This window comes from Lactuca virosa, chromosome 4, assembly GCF_052849685.1.
Source record: "Lactuca virosa cultivar CGN04683 chromosome 4, Lactuca_virosa_CGN04683_v6, whole genome shotgun sequence".
In the NCBI taxonomy this organism is placed as follows: Eukaryota; Viridiplantae; Streptophyta; class Magnoliopsida; order Asterales; family Asteraceae; genus Lactuca; species Lactuca virosa.
The window spans coordinates 182596528-182615568 of NC_136429.1; the positions used below are offsets into that span (position 1 = coordinate 182596528).

Here is a 19041-nt window from a genome sequence, read left to right on the forward strand (position 1 = left end):
TATCATTTAATGTACAATGCTATAATAAAAAATAAAAATGAAATATTAAGACGCTAAATCTATTAAGTTATAATTTACTCAAAATAGAAAAATAAAAACAAAATTAAGTTGAGATTAAAAATCAAAATATGGAAAAAAAAGATGATATAAATAACAAATATATAATATCGTTTAAAGTACAATGTTATAAGAAAAAATAAAAATAAAAAATTAAAACGCTAAATCTACTAAGTTGTAATTTATTCAAAATAGAAAAATAAAAACAAAAATAAGTTGAGATTAAAAATCAAAATATGGAAAAAAAAATGATATAAATAACAAATATATAATATCGTTGAAAGTACAATGCCATAATAAAAAATCAAAATCAAAATCAAAATTAAGACGCTAAAGTACAATGCTATAATAAAAAAGTAAGTTTTTTTTAGTTTAAGTCTCTTATTTTTAAATCATCAAAAGCCTAGAAATACCCGCCCGAAATTCATTTAAAATTTAATTTCGGGTTGTTGGGTACACAAAGGGGGCATGTGAGAGGCATTAGGCCTAAACCTTCTTTAGCTGCGGGTACAAGTGTTCCATCCCAATGTCAGTCACAGTCACAAGCACCGCAACCAACACACTTACTTGTTAAAATTTTAATGAATTTAGTATCTTTTTTATATTGTTAAGAACTTAATGTATTTGTAGTAATTTTTGGTAGCTCGGTAATTTGTTAAATTGTTAAAGACTTAATTGATTTAGTCGTTTAATAGTTTGTTAAATTGTTAACGATTTAATTCATTTTGTGATTTGATGGTTTGATAGTTTGTTAAATTGTTAATGACTTAATGTGCTTGTGACTTAATTGTAAGATGTTGATGTGAATGCTTTTCTTCAAAACTCGACGTACATCTGTGACGGCCATTGGAGAAATTATCCGCTCGTTTAAAAACCAAGTCAACAACGAGGAAAACAACAATGGGGAAGACGAAGACACATAATAATTCTTGTTTTATGTTATGGATGATGTTTATTTGGGATTTATTAGATAGTTTATGGATGATATATTAGATGTTTATTTGGGATTTATTAGATATATGTAATATGGTATATTTGATGTTTTATGTAGTGTGGTATGTATTTATTTGTGTATTTTTATCCAATCTACATTTTATAATATATATAAACTAATATCATAAAAAATATGTTTTTTTTCAAAAAAAAAAAAAAAAAAAACAAAAACAGCGACACCTTTAGGGACGACATGGACCAATTGCGACGACACATAACTCCGAGAAGCTTTGCCGGAAAGTCAATAGAGACGACATCAATAATGACGACTTACGAGTATTAGCTACGAGGTAATAACGACGACCCGTTAGAGACGACATGTCGTCGCTTATACCCTTAGCGACAACAAGTGGCATCAATTACGACGATTTTTGTCGCCGCTAAAGGTTACACTTTTTGTTGTGCCATTCCTAAAAGGCCCGGTCCAGATAGAGTAACCAACATAGCAAGGGAGAGGTGCTACAAGAGAACGTGATTAATATGTAGAGAGAAAATTCATATTAAAAAGAATGGGAAAGGAAAAATGTGACATGGAGTCCCTTGGTCAACACGTTCTTCCATATTTAGACAAAAATCTACACCTTGAACAAATCTTCAATTTTGAAAGCACCGCTTTGTAACATATCGTCTTTAATTTTTATTTTCAGATTTAAGTTATCTAAAAATAATGAAAGAACCAATAAAAAAAGCGCGAACGCAGGCCCCCACTGGCACAAATTATGACATAGGTTCGACCAACTTGGGCCGACCTTAGACATGCACCTCTCTGTAATGTGCAATGGAGATCACCAACCTAGGCCATGGACCTTCTTGATCGCCCATAGACCCTCTCCAGGTAAGTGAGATTTCCATTCTCCTGCCCTCACCTTTTATGCAACAATCCCGCTTCTGTTTTCTTTCTTCAGCCTCCAATGTGGGATGTTTTCTTTCTTCAGCCTCCAATGTGGGAGCAGGTTCCATTTGTCATTATGCCACGTTTTCTCAAAAACTCAAACAATACCAAAGGAATTTAACTAAATATCCATTTTTTTCAAACAACTTTTTTTGACAAAGATAATTAATTGTACAATGTGGAAGTTATCCTAAAACCACATCTGTTTCACTTAATTAGGGTAATCCTTGTTTAGATGTTAGTTTCTAACACTCTTTGTTTTTAGTGATTTTTTTGTATATTTCACATATTTTTTCATGTAATCTTTTTTTTTCACTAGGCATTTAGATTTCACTTATAGAGTTAGGCTTGAACTCCTAGAAAAGAAAACATAAAAATTTCCACCAACAAAGTTGTTTATTCTTTCTATGTAAACACAAAAGAAGCGAGTAGTCAAGTAGATTTTGATCCATTTTTTGCGTTGATATAGTTGGGCATTGTGATTATTGGCCCGCAACAACAACATGGAAATGGCAAGTTTTGCACAATTAGTGGAATACTGAATCCATGAATACAAAACAGAATTTGGAATTAGTGATAACAAAAATAAAAGTTATTTCTATATGCAATATGAATTATATGGGATTTAGGGATGCACAATTTTAAAGTTGTATTGTCATGTTTACTAATCGTAATTGGTGAATCTAGATAGTAAATATGGTTTACATAAATTGTGTGTAACACCCGAGTCACGATATGTAGCTCGTTCGGGCTTAAACTGCTTATTTAGCTGAAATTTAGTAACTTAAAAATTAAGGGGACAGGAGACATCAAGCCCGTGGGTTGAACGTCTTTTTAAGGTTTGCTAACTATTTAAAGAACATTAACCCCTAGGGAGTTTTCATTCTCAGCCTCCATCAACCCATGAACGATTCTTATGAAACCCTAGCCTCCCTTTTAGGGTTTGTTAAGCTCCTTCTCTATCCTCTCATCCACTTTTGGTGTGTTTTTGGTGGTTTTAGAGTGAAGTGTACGTTCTTGAAAGATTGGTCATTGAAGATTTACATCTAAAGAGATCAACCCTCATACACCACTTGGACCCTTGAAAGTCATAAAGATCTAAGCTTCATTTTCTTCATTCATAGATCTAGGAATTGGTGGTGTTCTCTTTACTCCGTGCATGAGAAAAAGTGAGTTTTTGGGCATTTAATGAATTAGGGGTTTAGATCTTTATTATTTGGAGCATCTCAATGGATAAAGTTGAAAATTTTATCCATTAAGACACTAGTGGGAACCACATCAGAGATTTTACATCTACAGTCCGACCATAAGTGATAAAAAAAAGTTAAGCCAACAAGCTGTTTCTCTCTATGAAAATACCAAAGAGACAAAATAGTTAAGTGCATTTTGGTGTGTTCTATGTGTGCACCTACGAATGCACATTGTGATTATTGGCCAACGATGGCAAGATAAAAGATGACATGTTTTTCATTAGGATTAGAAATCTTGAATCCATGAATATTAAACATGATTGGGAGTTGGTGGTAACATAATAAAGAGTGTTAGGATGCGAAATTTTTATTGATAAAAATTATTTGGACGTGCATTTTGAAAGTTATTATGCGATGTTCATTAATCGGAATCAGAGAATTGCTGATAATAAAATATAGTTTAAATAAGAGTTTCACGAGATAAATAATGTAATGGTGGACTTAGACATGTTAATTAGATTTAATTGGATAAAGGGACACATTTTAGTATTTTTTACATCCGTTAGTCTTGTTAGTCTTATCGCCTAAATTTTTTATATTTTAGAGGCTCCGAAATATTTTTTCCGAGCGTGTCCCTGATGGTGGAAAAATGTTAATTAGAAACTCGTATCCATGTGTTGACTAATTGTCATTTACAGTTTCTTATCTTGGAACGTTTTTTTTTCAATTTTGTAGGTATTGTTATCGTATTTATGCATCCTAGTTTTTAATCCGTTTCGTTGGTTGGTTCTACACTTGTTTTATGTGACCAAGTGTTTGATATTATTTTAGACGTCGGATAAGCCGACACTTATGAGCCACATTTGTCTCTATACAGAAAGCTTTGGGAAATCACATATTTCTTTTACGGTTACAAACAACCCAAAGTGTAGTGGATTTCAGTTGTTGAAGTGTTACCTTGTATTTTACGATTTCCCCATTCTTACAAAGCCCGGTCCAGATAGATCAGTAACCAACGTAGCCAGGGAGAGGTGTTACAAGAGGAGCTCTCATGATTAAGATGTAGAGAGAAAGTTCATATTGAAAAGACGAGAAAGGAAAAATGTGACACGGAGTCACTTGGTCAACACGTTCTTCCTTATTTAGAAAAAAAAAATCTACACCTTTAACAAATCGTCAATTTTGAAAGCACTGCTTTGTAACATATCCTCTTTAAATTTTATTTTCAGATTTAAGTTATCTGAAAATAATAAAAGAACCAATAAAATAAAAAAAGTAGATGTTAAAACTAGGATATTGGTAGGGGCCGCGCGAACGCAGGCCCCCACTGGCACAAATTATGACATAGGTTCGACCAACTTGGGCCGACCTTAGACAGGCACCTCTCCGTAATGTGCAATGGAGATCACCAACCTAGGCCATGGACCTTCTTGATGGCCCATAGACCCTGTCCAGGTAAGTGAGTTTTCCATTCTCCTGCCCTCACCTTTTATGCAACAATCCAGCTTCTGTTTTCTTTCTTCAGCCTCCAATGTGGGATCAGGTTCACATCACATGAGACATATTATAGTGTTCCATTAGTTCCCCTATCCTCTGGGCAAATTAAAGCGCACAGCCAATTAAGTGGCAGTTATATAATTGCATTATTTCAAGTGTGTCTGGGCCTGTTAGATCAATACGGTCTCTCCCTCTCAAAAGAATTGTAATCTTTGATTGTGGTAAATGGGAGAAGTCCATTCCAAAAATGAAGATTAAGACAAAGTTGATGCATGCTTCTGAATTACAATGTTTTCTTAATTTGGATAAAAAAAAACTTGTCATAATTAAATTCCACATAATATGCTTATTTGTTCTGTAGTATTACCGATGTCAATTTATAGATGAAGTGTAACCATTTTGTAACAGGAACAGTGCGATCAGGAAACGTTGAGAAAACTGATCACCATCTTATTACTAATTGAGCAGGATCTGTTATACTATATATGCCTTCCGAACACAGGAAAAGCTTGCTTCCTATCTCATGAAAACGACTTAATTAAAGGCCAATATATAAGTTTTAAACTTACATTGGAGCTACGGGTGTGCCAAGCCAAGGCTAAACACTTCCGACCTCTTCTTTGGAATGTTGGATCCTGGTTCGAATAAATTGATAGCATTATTAGCCATAACAAGGTAACAAGTAAAGTCTATTAAAGTAGTTTTGGACTAGGATTGGAGGGGTGCGCCACGCCCAGGCTGTAGTGCAACGCTAAGGCGACACTCGAGAGACCCAGCAGCAAGCTACTGTGATGGACTCTCCCCCATAAAAAATAAGATTAATATCGAGTAGGCCGATGGCCTACATATCAGATATTAAACTGATAAGAACAGATACTACACTTGATCTTAGCCAAAAGGCCGAGAAAGGTATGCTTTTCGTTTTCTTGGGGCTTGCTTTCTATATCCACTGCCATCTTGTATGTAATCTTCTCTCACCCGATGTGGGAGGGAACCTTCACTTCTGTGTTGACTGATTTAGTCTCCTGTATAATTCCCAAATATTAATTGGTCATAAATACTATTACTATCCATATTTAAATACAAAAAAAATCACCATACAAACAAATATTATTGTCATAATTACTAACGACTTTTTTTTAATTACATGAAAATATTACTCTTTGGCCATCTAATCTAATTAAGAGGATTAGGATATAAAAGCTTTTGACAAACTAAGAATTTTTAGGGCTTCCCAGTCAAAGGAAACCCTTCCAGAAATTCTCGATGGCCAAGGGAGACCCAAGGCCAAAGAGGGGGTTTGGAAATAGTTTTCAACCAGCAATTGACGCGCCTCGGTTAATACCTCATTAGCTGCGTCATTGCCCCAAGCGCAAAGATGCTTGTAATGCTCGTCCACCTCACCTTTTATTCCTCCCTCTCTTTCAACACCTTCTACTTTCCTACCGATGTGGGACTAACAAAACTCTTTAATTTCTCCCTCTACACAAACGCATCATCATATACCTACCTCATCAAAGTGTAACTCCTTTATTTTCAGTTTAAGTTTATAATTGAATCACATGCAATAAATATATTATTCTTTAATGACAAGTTGTTATTTTTCGTTTGTTTTTTATTGCCGGTGGGTAACTAATTCAGAATTAATTGACAACTTTATTTATTTATTTATGCTTCACAACGTTCTTGTTTTGTGAACAGCTTTTTACTATTTTTTATATATATCTCTATTGACTTTGATTTTAAGGGAGACGACCACACAGGCTCTCCTTTTTTCTAGTTATGTCGCGCGGACCATTCATTTTTAGCCTCTGGAGTGTTCTTTCTTCAGATGCCCTCCATTGTGACACCAAGATCCAATACCAGCACACTCTCACATTCGAGATGTAAACCCAGCTTGAGCTAAGTAACAAAAAACCATATGTTGCCCAGCCACCCCAATCATTTAAAGGAGTCCCTGCAATGGGAGCCCATCCATTGAGAAGCGGAGTCCTATATTGTTGGTGTTGGGATTAGAACCCACGCATCATCCCTCGCTCGTTTGTATTATGCGATTTACCTCTCATGTGATGGTCGTGGGTCATGTGTTGTGGGGGAACTATGGAATATAAGACTTGGACACTGTAATATCTCATTTCGGGTGTCAAATATAGAGAAAATTCTTTTGTTTGTTGTGTCTGCTTCGCTTTTGTGGGAACTATGGAATTTAAGAAACATCATTATCATCTATCGTTCGAAAGGCTGTGTGGAGAACTGGAGACTCTTTTTCAAAACAGTATTGTGAAAGCGTTTTATTGGATTTCGGTAAGGAGTAGAAAAATTAATTTGGATAGGTGTACTTGGTTAAACTCATCTAGCTTGAATATGTAATTTGTTGAAATGACATGTTTTTCCTCGCTAGCATGTGCCTAACATGGGCTCATTTTTTCTTAATATATGTCGTTTAGAAAAGAAATATACATACCAGTATCATCCCTCCTCAAAGTTATTATGATTTACGTCTTTATATAATTTTATGGAAAGAAGTGTAGAGAAGCATCCCTGGTGATAAAAGCTATAATAAATACATAAGTATGCTAGCGGATGGAGGAGGTGGGAGATAGACAAACTATACTTCTAGTGACAAATTATCAATACAAAATGCCAATTAATCTTAAGGTGCTTGTTGTGTTCATGAAACATGTCATTATAGGAAATATGGGTAACACATCTATTGTGACACCCGATCACATTTGGTGAAGAAATGGAATACCCATATCTTATACAAGCAAACGGTGACACACGATTTCTTAGTAGTAAATGTAACATTATGATATTCATAATTCCGTAATGAGGATTATTTCACGCCAAATGAGGAGATAAAAGATGTAATATCCAGAAAATTACGATTTTAGGTATGTTTGTATTTGGAGTTCATGATTAATAACATATTCCTTAAAATGAATTTAAAAAACGGTTGTGTGTAATGCACTTTTAAGTAGTCCTTTACATACCACTATATGGAAAACCTGGTAGTTGTAATAAGACACATAAAAATATATTTCCAATGACATAAAGTAATAATGTTGGAGGACGAATAATCATAAAAGATAAGACACGATGTCTAAATGACAAAGAGATAAAAAGTATGATGCTTAAACATGATAATAGATGTATAAGGATAAGATGATAGAATGGTATTGGGCGTGGACTTTATGGAAAGTTTGTTGCATATTATGCATGGAATGATGCATGAAACCGATATAATGAGTTATTTAAAATAGAAATATTGAAAATAGTATACTTAAATGGGAATTAAAGTGTGATGTTATGCATTATATAATGAGTGAACGGATTTAAAGTCATGGAATTAGTCTACGGAATGATAAAAATATTGCAATAAGTAAATGGTGAATTTTCGATCGTTTGAATAAGCAATAAACCAAGGTACACTACCTTATAACCATTAGATGAAAGTGCAATGCTTGGAAGGAATTTGATTAAGGTAGAAATTTAAGGAAAATGTATGTCATGATATACTGTGGTCATACATAAGAAATGTTATGCAACAAGTGTTAAGACAAATGAGACTTATGTACAAGTAGTACTCTAGTAATAAAACAAGTCATAACTATTATGTGGAGCGTGATGTGTAATGCGACATGGAAATTAAGTTACAAGGTGAGCACCCAATATGAGTTAAGTTGTGAGGTACAAGACCGTTGGAATGTATCAAATGTTAAGCATCTTAAACTTAACGATAAATGTTTCCAATGACATAAAGTAATAATGTTGGAGGATGAATAATCATAAAATCTACGACATGATGTCAAAATGACAAAGAGATAAAAAGTATGATGCTTAAACAGGATAATAGACGTCATTACTCCAAAAATACCCTTTAATGACATGCATTGCATGTCGTAAAAGCCACAGATGACACACAAATGCATATTAAGGAGGACCCTTTCATAAAGGAAGACGACGCGTTTTTGCGCGTTGTAAACTTACGACGCGCATTTACAACACGCATTCCGTGTCAAGGAAGGCTCTGTCATAAAGGAAGACAACACACATCTGCGTGTAGTAACCTTATGACACACATTTGCGTATCATAATTTTAAATGTTTAAAAAAATATTATATATAGATTTACTAATTTTCAAATTAAATTAGCATTTAATGTCTCATAATACAAAATAAAATATTATATACAAGAAATACAATCCATTGAAAAAAATTTAATGGCATACAAATAATCATTCCAATAGTGGATAAATGTAATACATCAAATGTGAAGGAGATGAAAGTCATCAACATATAGTAGTAGTACCAGAAGAACTTGTCGACCACTTTCACAACATCTGAGCTACTTTGCTTGACTTGCTTACCACCTTCACAACAAATAGTAATAATCATTCCAAATCTTCTATTGTTGATGAAGGTTCTGGATTTTAGATGTTGTATTCATAGAGCCTTCCACAAGAAGTGCAGATAATGGCCCTGATTTGGGGTCTGAAGATATTCTTAGATTCTATATCTATTTGTAAAGCATGCAAGACTGTAGTTTCTTCTTTGACAAATATAAACCGAGTAAACGGAATCGGTCAGCACAAGATTGTGATGGTTGAGGGAATTTTAGATCTTGGTCTCTAAAGGGGCTAACTAGGTGTATTTAGGATTGTGTTTGGAAGTGTTGGTACTGTTGTATCAGTTGATCGTAGGACCCACCCAATACGCTCACAGGTCGTGATCCCGTTGGAAGCATTCCGTTGTTCCTGGGATGAAAAAATAGTGTCTTATTCATTTAGATTGTGCTGAAAAGTTTATAGAACTACAGTATTGGAACTCGTGATTCCGTTCCATGGCATGTTTGGATTCCGAATGGACAAAATTCAATTGTTCCATTTTTTATGGATTTTACCACAAAACACAAGCAAAAGCTCTATTAATAAATTAAGATTGTAAGGGAGTAAACACCACTTCATAACCATGAAAATGGAGATCTTGATTGTTTGCAGGAAAGTATGAGAGACCACCACCGTTTATGAGAGCATGTTGTTGTTGTTGATGTGATGAATATGCACCTCCGAAGCTGAATCCACCTTATATTCATAGTTGGGAATCATAGATAATAAAATATTACTTGTTGGCTAGTTTATAAAATTAAAATTTGCTTTATTAAATAGTTAATAAATTAAGCTTGTACAGGAAAATGTTGTTGGGATTGCATCATGGACACCACCTTGTCACGAAGTTGTTCCTTCTTGTGCATATTAACAGGAAAATATGCATTACCACCAAGCAATTAAATTTTTTTTTGTAAATAAAAAATGAATTGTTCTGGTATCAATTATGATTTGTCTGGTATGATGGAATGGAATGAACAAAAACAATGAACTGAGCAAGGTAATGGAACACGGTCATTACATTCCATTATTATGTTTGGTTGGCTTGAAGGAATGGAATGAGTCATTCAAACATTTTGCTTTTTAGTACATTTGGAAAAGTAAATGACATTAAATTGATAAATCAGTACAATAACAGTATTTTATAAAATTGAACTTTGATCAAGTATCGAGATATCGATAACAAATCACAAAAGTAAAATTTTAAATTAGATTAAATACCCTGAAATCTCAAAATAGAATTACATTAAAATAATATATTTAGTCATTGTTTGAAACCGACTAAAACTAATTTAATTAGAGTTTTATCAATTTTACGAAAAAATAGTGTTATTGAATATTTAATAAATTAAAGTAATTAATAGTTATAAATATATCATTCCATTCCATCAAGGAATGGAATAAAGCACCTCTCATCCCCCATTGAATAAAATTAAGCCCATGAGAAAGAATCACATTTCGTGAGAACTACTCTATTCCATTCCAATTGACAATAATATAAACTTTATATAATAAACGATAAAAAAAGATATATTGAAATACTTAATACGACAATAATATCATCAACAACAACAAAAATAAAGAAGATAAAATTTTACATGGTCTTTAAATTTAGATCGCATGATGTTAGTAAACAACTAAACATAAAGCATAATGTAAGCATCTCATGTTAAGTACTCTTGATCATGCTTGAGAGTTTATTTAATTAGAAAATTCAACAAACCAATTTATGAGAAACTAAAAACCAAGCAACTTCAAGAACAAAATAAAAAAGTTGCAGGCCTAGAACGCCTGTATCCAAAGATACTTCAAATCTTTACAGAAATAGTTGTTATTGAATATAAGAAAAATCGGTATAAAAATGGAATGTCCATGTTAAGGAAGATGAAGTGTAATGTGGGAAACATGATTCATATAAATAGAATCTATTTTTTTATATTTGATTATGATTACATAAAAAAACATACCTCCCATGTTTTCAGATAAACCAGAGAACAATATTACTCAAAACGATCGACAGACTTGACCCAAACTGTTATATGGATACAATTACATAAGGATATGATCAAGAAGCAAAAGATTAGAAAAAAATACATACTGGACCAAACCTATTATAGGGATAAAAATAATAAATTAGACAAAACCACAAGGACCAAAATTGTTGCAACATGGACCAAAACTATTGGAGGAACAAAAACTATACAAGGATCAAAACTATAGGGACAAAAACTATAGAAAATTTAAGTTAGCTATATGTAGCTTTCACAAATGCATCTTTCTCGTTTTCTTTCTCCAAAAAAACTCTAAATTAAAAAAACAATAAAAAATTAGAAAGTAAAAATAACCCTCTTAAAATTTTGATTAACCAGACCAGATCCCTTGGCTACACAACTGAGAGTTGAGCCCTTTGTCTCACATAAAGATTTAAGATGGCTTAGGACACCATGAGATCCATGCAACTCAAAGGGTAATTATGGTATTAATGGTAATTACTAATTACCTAATGAAAACACTATTAATTTCACAAACCCAATACCATTAAAACAACCGGCGTCCATGTGACCATGTGTATGTTTTTTTTTTTTTTTTGGATTTGTCATTGGTGTTAAGCTAGCATCTTCATTTCGTTACCACACAAGTCGTATGATCAGAAGGACCTGACGGAAAATGCAAAATAAAGACAATAAACAACCGAATCCAAAAGTCATACAAAATATTGTTTCCAAAAAGCCATAATCGTAAATCAGAGTATCCGAAAATCATGTATCCATAAAATATCCAAGGATGATGTGCACAATCACACCTTTGCCTTCCCCCGATCATCTGAAATACCCGAAACCATGAAATCAAATTGTAAGCCAATGCTTAGCGAATTTCCTAAAATACCCATCCGAAAATCATGGGTTTGTTGGCCCAATACCTCAACCCAACCATTTGGGTTTGTTCGCTTCCCGCCTCAACCCAACCTTCTCAAATATGTCGACATTTAAAAATAACAATTAATCACATAATAATCCTAAATCAAGTAAAAAACATAATTAATGGTTTGGCCTTAGTGCCTTCGACCCATAGGCATAGTGAGAAAACTCACCTGAAGGCCACGCTGTGGGGACTGGTCTGAACAACTCAAACGAGCTTAATCCATTTTCTTCCGATTTCAAGAGCTCTAAAGCTCAAATTTGATCCTTTCCAAGGTCATAATGGATAAAGTTTCTAACTTTATCTATTACGAAGGTCCAAACCACCAAGATGTGGACTTTAAGTCACAAAGGGACCCAAAATGCATCTTTCTTAAGTTAATCTGTTAAGTCCAAGTCTTCATCCTTCAGATCTAGATCAACATGATGTTTAGATGGATAAAGTTTCCAACTTTATCCATAATAATGTCACCAACTATCAATATCTAAACTTTAATACACCAAAATTACCTAAAGTACCAAGATAACTTGCATGGCTAGAAGGGAAGGCAAAAGATCATAACTTTCTTAGTCCATGAGGTCCAAAAATCATTCTAAACTGATCAAAAGATGTTGGAGTTTACACAAATTGAAGGTTACCCATGAAATGGACCAAAAGTTCCAAAACCCCGAGATGAAACGATCTAAGGAACTAGATAGTAAGATCGAAACTTTATACATACAATAGTCCAGAAATGTAGTGCCTTTGATGGATCCAAACTTGAAACAAATTTCCTTGAAAGAAAAAGAACCTTGTTGATCTTCAAAATTCATCAAAATATCATAAAAAGCATCCAAAGGAGAATAGAGGAGACGGGAGAAGCTCAAATCTTGAAGATGGAGGCTAGGGTTTCTGCCAAGGGGTCCTAGAGGTGGTGGAGGCTGCAAAAATGTAGAACCTTATGCTTAAAGACGTTCCAAAACCTAAAATCGTGGATTTGGGTATGAAAGACTAGCACACATGGGCTCTAATCCACATTTCGTGGCGACTGCCACACTCTAGACTCTGATCCCTATTATGTGGCGCGGTTTTCACCCAAATTCACCTCAACTTCAAACAACCATAACTTCGTCATTTGAACTCCATTTTGAATGATCTTTATATCCACGGAAAGGTCTTGACAAACCCCACACTGATATCTAGTTTAATTTGGCTTAACACATGTTGAAATAAAAACCATAATCCATGCATAAGTCCAGAATTCTACTTTTCCCATTTTACCCTTTGACTTCAAAACACAAACCAGGGCTTAGATCACATAACGAATATTATCCACATCCAATAAGTTCTAAACCCTATTCAGTTGAATCCCAAGGCCTCTTCTTGATCCATTTATTGTCCACAATCTCGAAATAATAAACTTATCGAAACAGGATGTTACAACTCTCCCCCACTAAAATTGGATTTCGTCCTCGAAATTCGTCTTGGTTAGAATCTCTAAAAACAACACCAACATATTCCATAATATTCCTCTAGCCATTCCAAAACCAAGTCATTTATACAGATAAGTTGAGAGATTGCTCGAAAACGCACAGATGTATCGAGCACCTGCCTCAAGTGTTGATTATAAGCATTTAGTTTTAGAGAAAAACGTCCTTTGAAATTTTGCATATAGCTTCTCCGCCCTCAATGTTTCGAGCACCTGCCTCAAGTGTTGTTTATGGTCGTTCTCGCTCCACAAATAGACAATTATATCGTCAACGAACACGATTACGAACTTGTCCAGGAAAGGGCGGCACACTCGATTCATCAGGTCCATGAATACTGTCGGTGCGTTGGTCAGACCAAAGGGCATTACTACAAACTCGTAGTGTCCGTAGCGAGTTCGGAATGTTGTCTTGGGTACATCATTCTCATGAACTCACAACTGATGGTACCCTGATCTTAGATCTATCTTTGAGAAATAGCTGGCTCCCTGAAGTTGGTCGAAGAGATCATCGATTCTGGGTAATGGATATCGGTTTTTGACAGTTAGCTTGTTCAGTTCTCGGTAGTCAATGCACATCCGGAAGGTTCCGTCTTTCTTTTTCACGAATAAGATCAGAGCTCCCCAAGGCCTTATGAATCCTTTGCTGATCAGCTCATTGAACTGGCCGGATAATTCTTGCATTTCTGCTGGCGCTAAACGATAGGGAGATTTAGCTACAGGAGTAGCTCCGGGGATTAAGTCGATACGAAACTCGACTTGACGCTCAGGAGGAATTCCTGGGAGATCTTCGGGGAAAACATCAGGAAAGTTGCAGACTTCGGGGATGCTCTCGAGGTCTTTAACCTTTTGTGTATCATCAACAACATGGGCTAGAAATGCATGGCACTCCTTCCGCAGATATTTCTGGGCTTTGATGCATGAAATGATACGAAGGTTCAAACTAGGCTTATCACCGTAAATCATGAGAGCTTCACCAGAGGAAAGATTGAGACGGATCGCTTTCTCGAAGCAAAGGATACCAGCACGATTGGGGCTTAACCAATCCATGCCTATAATGACATCAAAACTCTTAAGGGAGACAGTCATAAGATCGATGGGAAAATAATGATTGTCTAAGGTAAGAGTACAACCTATGAATATGTCGTTCGTGCTCTCTTTCTTTCCGTTAGCCATCTCGACGGTGAATGTTTCGGTTAAAGGTTGGGATTTACATTTGATTAGGTGTTTGAATGCATGACTAACAAAACTCCTCTCCGCACCAGAATCGAAAAAGAATGCATGCATAAGAGTTGTCAAGGAGGAACGTACCCGTAACAACGGTAGGATCAGCGACCGCTTCCTCCTGGCCCATAGCCAGTACCCTTCCTGTATTGCCACATGTTTTCGCCTTGGGGCAGTTTCTTTTGAAATGCCCAACCTCTCCGCATCCATAGCAAGATTGACTAGCGCCCGCTCCCGGAGCCTGGTTGGTTGGTTGGGCTGGTGTCCTGCAGAATCAAGCTGTATGTCCCTTCTTTCCATAGCTGTTGCACTTCAAATCACGGCAGGGTCCGTGATGATGAAAGTTACACTTGTTGCACAGAGGTAGTTCCCTGAATAAACACCGGTAGGAGCTTGGGTGGTTGGAACAGCAGTGGGAGCAGTAGTAGGAGTAGTAGCAGCGTAGACTGGCATTGTTTGTTGTTTCTTGGAGGGCTCCTGCGACGACTGGCCCTTCCGCTTGTTGTCGAACTTCTTATTCTTCTCACCACTCTCCTTTTGTGGCTCGGGAACGGCTGCCACTTCATCAAGATCGACTCCATGATCGATCAGAGTCTGCGCCAGATCCTTGACGCTTTCAAATGTAGTCGGTCTAGCAGCCAATACATTTCCTTTGGTTGGGGCCGTCAGTCCCCAGATGTACCTCTCTATTTTCTTACTTTTCGGGGTGACCATTCCCGAACAGAGGAGAGCCAGATCACATAATCTAGCGGTGTAGGCAGCGATGTCGGAACCCTTCATCCTCAAGTTCCAGAGTTCGTGCTCCAACTTTTGCACCTCGCCCCTCGGGCAGTATTCCGCAAGCATGAGTTCCTTTAGTCTTTCCCAACCCATGACATTAGCCACTGGCAGGGTTAGGGTTTTGACTTGACCATTCCATCAGGTCAAAGCTCTGTCGGTGAAGGTGCAGGCGGCGAACTTCACCTTGTTTGCTTCGGAACAGGCACAAATTTCGAAGATGGATTCGATCTTCTCTAACCATCGAGTCAGAGCGATAACACCTCCATTTCTGTCGAAGGACTTAGTTTTTGCGGTCATGAAGTCCTTGTAGGAACACTCCTTTTGATGTCCCTGACTTCCGTCTTGTCTTTGAGGGTAAGTTCCACCTCCAGCCCCACCAGAGTTCACTTGTGCCATTGCTGCAGTCACGGCGGCTGTAACTGCTGCCTGGAACATGAAGGGGTCGAACTGAGGGGGTGGTGGTGGCGGAGTGGTTTTGTTCCTTCTGATGGGTCTTCGTCGGGGAGGCATCTTGTTCTAGAAACAACCAGGAAGAAGAGGATGGTAAGTCCTCAAGATATAAACAAGATATATCTCATCCTGATAATAAAAGTGTTCTACCAAGCGATAAGCAAAGAAAGGTTACTAATGCAAGTAAGTTACCGCTTAAGAAAGAAGAGGTAGCAACACTTGGAATCTATATATTAAATTTGGATCTAGCTAAAATACTGCTATAGTATTTTATGTTGAATATTTTTGTTCTTGGTAAGTTTTAGGCTTGCTGTAACACCACAGTCACTCCCAAGCACATGTTGGTCATGTCTCGAATGAATATAGTTGATCAGGCTATATTGACCCTAGACATGATTACATAACTGCCCAGGTCTAACCGCAGTGTCCCAACATCCAAATACTTTTGTTTTGTTCTACTTATGACACATATTCTGGTACTCGGGTATACTTATATACTTTGTTATAAAAATACTTATATTTTTGAAAATATACTTTTAGTTTAGAGCACTTATGCCCCTTAATGTTTATAGTTGTATACCATGTAAGGTTCGGTATACTTAGTTCGCTATAAACAACGGCTCTGATACCAATCTGTCACACCCCGAAACCAGAATGGCGGAATCGTTCCGGGGTGGAGGACGTCATGTTTAGCATCACAACCAGTGTATAATAGCAATCATAGTAAACACAACCAAACATTGCATACATGAAAATTTAATAAGTTCACATCGGTTTTAAATATGATTCGAATACACCAAACGTATAAGGAAAATATAAAGACATAATCTTATTCGCTCCGACTTCTTCACAATGTTCGGAAGGTACCTATCTACTACTGATTCCCTGAGAATACAAGTAGTTTTGAAAGAATATCAGTAAAAAGCTGGTGAGTTCATAAGCATTTAGGTTTAGAGAAAAACGTCCTTTGATCCTTTTTGAAAAGTGTTCCTCAAAAAAAATCCCATATTTTCTTATGAAAAGTATGTTTGAAAACTCATTCCTTCCATGACTTCCCGGTTCATACTTGATACGCACAATCCAATGAGTCATGGAATGAATGTGAATATCCGTTAGTAGAGTAGTAAACTATCAGTTTTAGAAATGCCGGTGTTATCCTGGGAAAATCCTATATTTTCCCTAAAACCAAGTTATCCGTCCTAGAGGTAGAGATGCAAGTTTAGAAATCCCTGATTACTATCAGTATATAAGAAAGTAGTTTTATTACTTAAAATAAAACATATGAAGAGTAGAGTCCATAAACCAAAGTTAGTTTATACTTATTTGCGAGTCGTATAACCATACTTGATATGACCTAGAAACCTTTATAACGTTCTTCAGGCTTTAAGCTAAATGGCATTTGTCCACCACAGGCATGACTGCCTAACTGTAGCTAGCAGTTCTGGTGTGGGATTGTCAGTCCCGAATAGATCTATTCACAAATCTCACGCTCTCCCTCCAGGAGACTCTGGTTATACTGAGATAGGATAGCCCTGTACACATAAGGGTACAGTATTGAAGTAGAGCCTCACAATTCTGTATAATCTAATTTACGATCTAGAAACAGTATAAAACAATATTTATCCTTGAATAATTGTACTTTACACTCCTAAGAAAATATATAACATAAACTAAATCTGCCATAGTTTATATATATTCGTCCATGAAATCTGATTTGGTAAAGACTGCCTAGAGGGTTATCCCAAACTATACCCATTATAGTTTAATAGAATTGTTATGGAAAATGCTTTGTAAAAACCTTTTTGAAAGCTATGAAGTTAGAATTCCAAAATAAAAGTTTCCCTTATGCTCAACATATTACAAAAAGGGATCCTAATTAACACGTAATGACACATAAAGGAGTCAAATGAAGGTATTTCACCACTAGATGTGATGGAGAACCACTATAGGGACTTGGAACTACTTGCACTAAGTGTTAGGACCTTAAAGGATTGCATGAGGGAGGTGTATGGCCACCTTAAAGGTGTGTGCGGCCATGGGTGTGCGGCCCAAGGGGTGTGCGGTCGTACACTCATGTTAGAAAGTGTCTTTGAGGTGTTTCAAGGTCCATACTTGCATCCATGAAGTGTCCTAGGTCTATACTCAATTGTAGTGCAAGTTAAGGGTCCTAGAAGTGGGTTTGCGGCCCTAGGATGAGTGTGTGGTCGCACACGGGAGTGTGCTGCCGCACACAAGGAGTGTGTTACTGCACAAGGGTATGTGCGGCCGTATACAGGTGTGTGCGGTCGTACACCCTACATGATGATGTCCAAAATGGCAATTCTAAGGTGTAGCAAAGCTAGGGTCATGTCCAACTCGAATATGGAAGTCAAACTCTCACTTTGGTGGGTATTTTAAGAGTGTGCGGCCACCTTATGGGGGTATGAGGCCGCACTCACTTCCAAACACGAAGAACATGACGAAAATTTCACACTTAAGGCTTAGATAGAGTGGTCTTTCATGGTTTTCAAGCTAGAGGATGAATTACTCACGTTTTTGAAGCTTTGGAGGGTTTGTGGTTGAAGAAGCTTGAGAGAAATGGAGTGGTGTGTTGCCAAGGTGTTAAAGGAATGAAAGGAAAGGGGTCTACCCTTTATATAAGGGTGGGTGTGCTGCCTAGAAGTGAGTGTGCGGCCAAGAGGTGAGTGTGCGGACGCACACCCATGTGTACGGCCGTACACTCCCCCTAAGGGTGTGTATGGCCCGGTTTTTACACTATACGCCTTGCTGACTCATTCCTAAACTCAACCTTGGCTATACTCAAGCTTAGAACACTTAAATGGACCCTTAAACAGTACAAGAAGTCAACAGAACAAGTTTAACGTTGATTGAATTGACTAAGTGTACAAGATAAAAGTTCTGGGTTGTCACAATTAAAGTGTGATGTTATGCATTATATAATGAGTGAACGGATTCAAAGTCATGGAATTAGTCTACGGAATGATAAAAATATTGCAATAAGTAAATGGTGAATTTTCGATCGTTTGAATAAGCAATAAACCAAGGTACACTACCTTATAACCATTAGATGAAAGTGCAATCCTTGGAAGGAATTTGATTAAGGTAGAAATTTATGGAAAATGTATGTCATGATATATTGTGGTTATACATAAGAAATGTTGTGCAATAAGTGTTAAGACAAATGAGA

General features: G+C 36.4%; 3 non-coding genes and 1 pseudogene across 3 annotated transcripts; all 4 read right to left on the reverse strand.

Annotated features, from left to right (window-relative positions):
* Positions 1-1729: 1729 nt before the first annotated feature.
* On the reverse strand, positions 1730-1893 carry LOC145110658 (U1 spliceosomal RNA). The gene has a single exon (XR_013710021.1). It is a non-coding gene; the product is annotated as a U1 spliceosomal RNA (small nuclear RNA).
* Positions 1894-4431: 2538 nt separating this feature from the next.
* On the reverse strand, positions 4432-4595 carry LOC145110626 (U1 spliceosomal RNA). Its single transcript, XR_013709992.1, has one exon. It is a non-coding gene; the product is annotated as a U1 spliceosomal RNA (small nuclear RNA).
* A 751-nt stretch (positions 4596-5346) lies between these two features.
* Positions 5347-5542, reverse strand: LOC145109994 (U2 spliceosomal RNA). The gene has a single exon (XR_013709387.1). It is a non-coding gene; the product is annotated as a U2 spliceosomal RNA (small nuclear RNA).
* Positions 5543-5865: 323 nt separating this feature from the next.
* On the reverse strand, positions 5866-6009 carry LOC145110045 (U4 spliceosomal RNA; annotated as a pseudogene).
* Positions 6010-19041: the final 13032 nt, after the last annotated feature.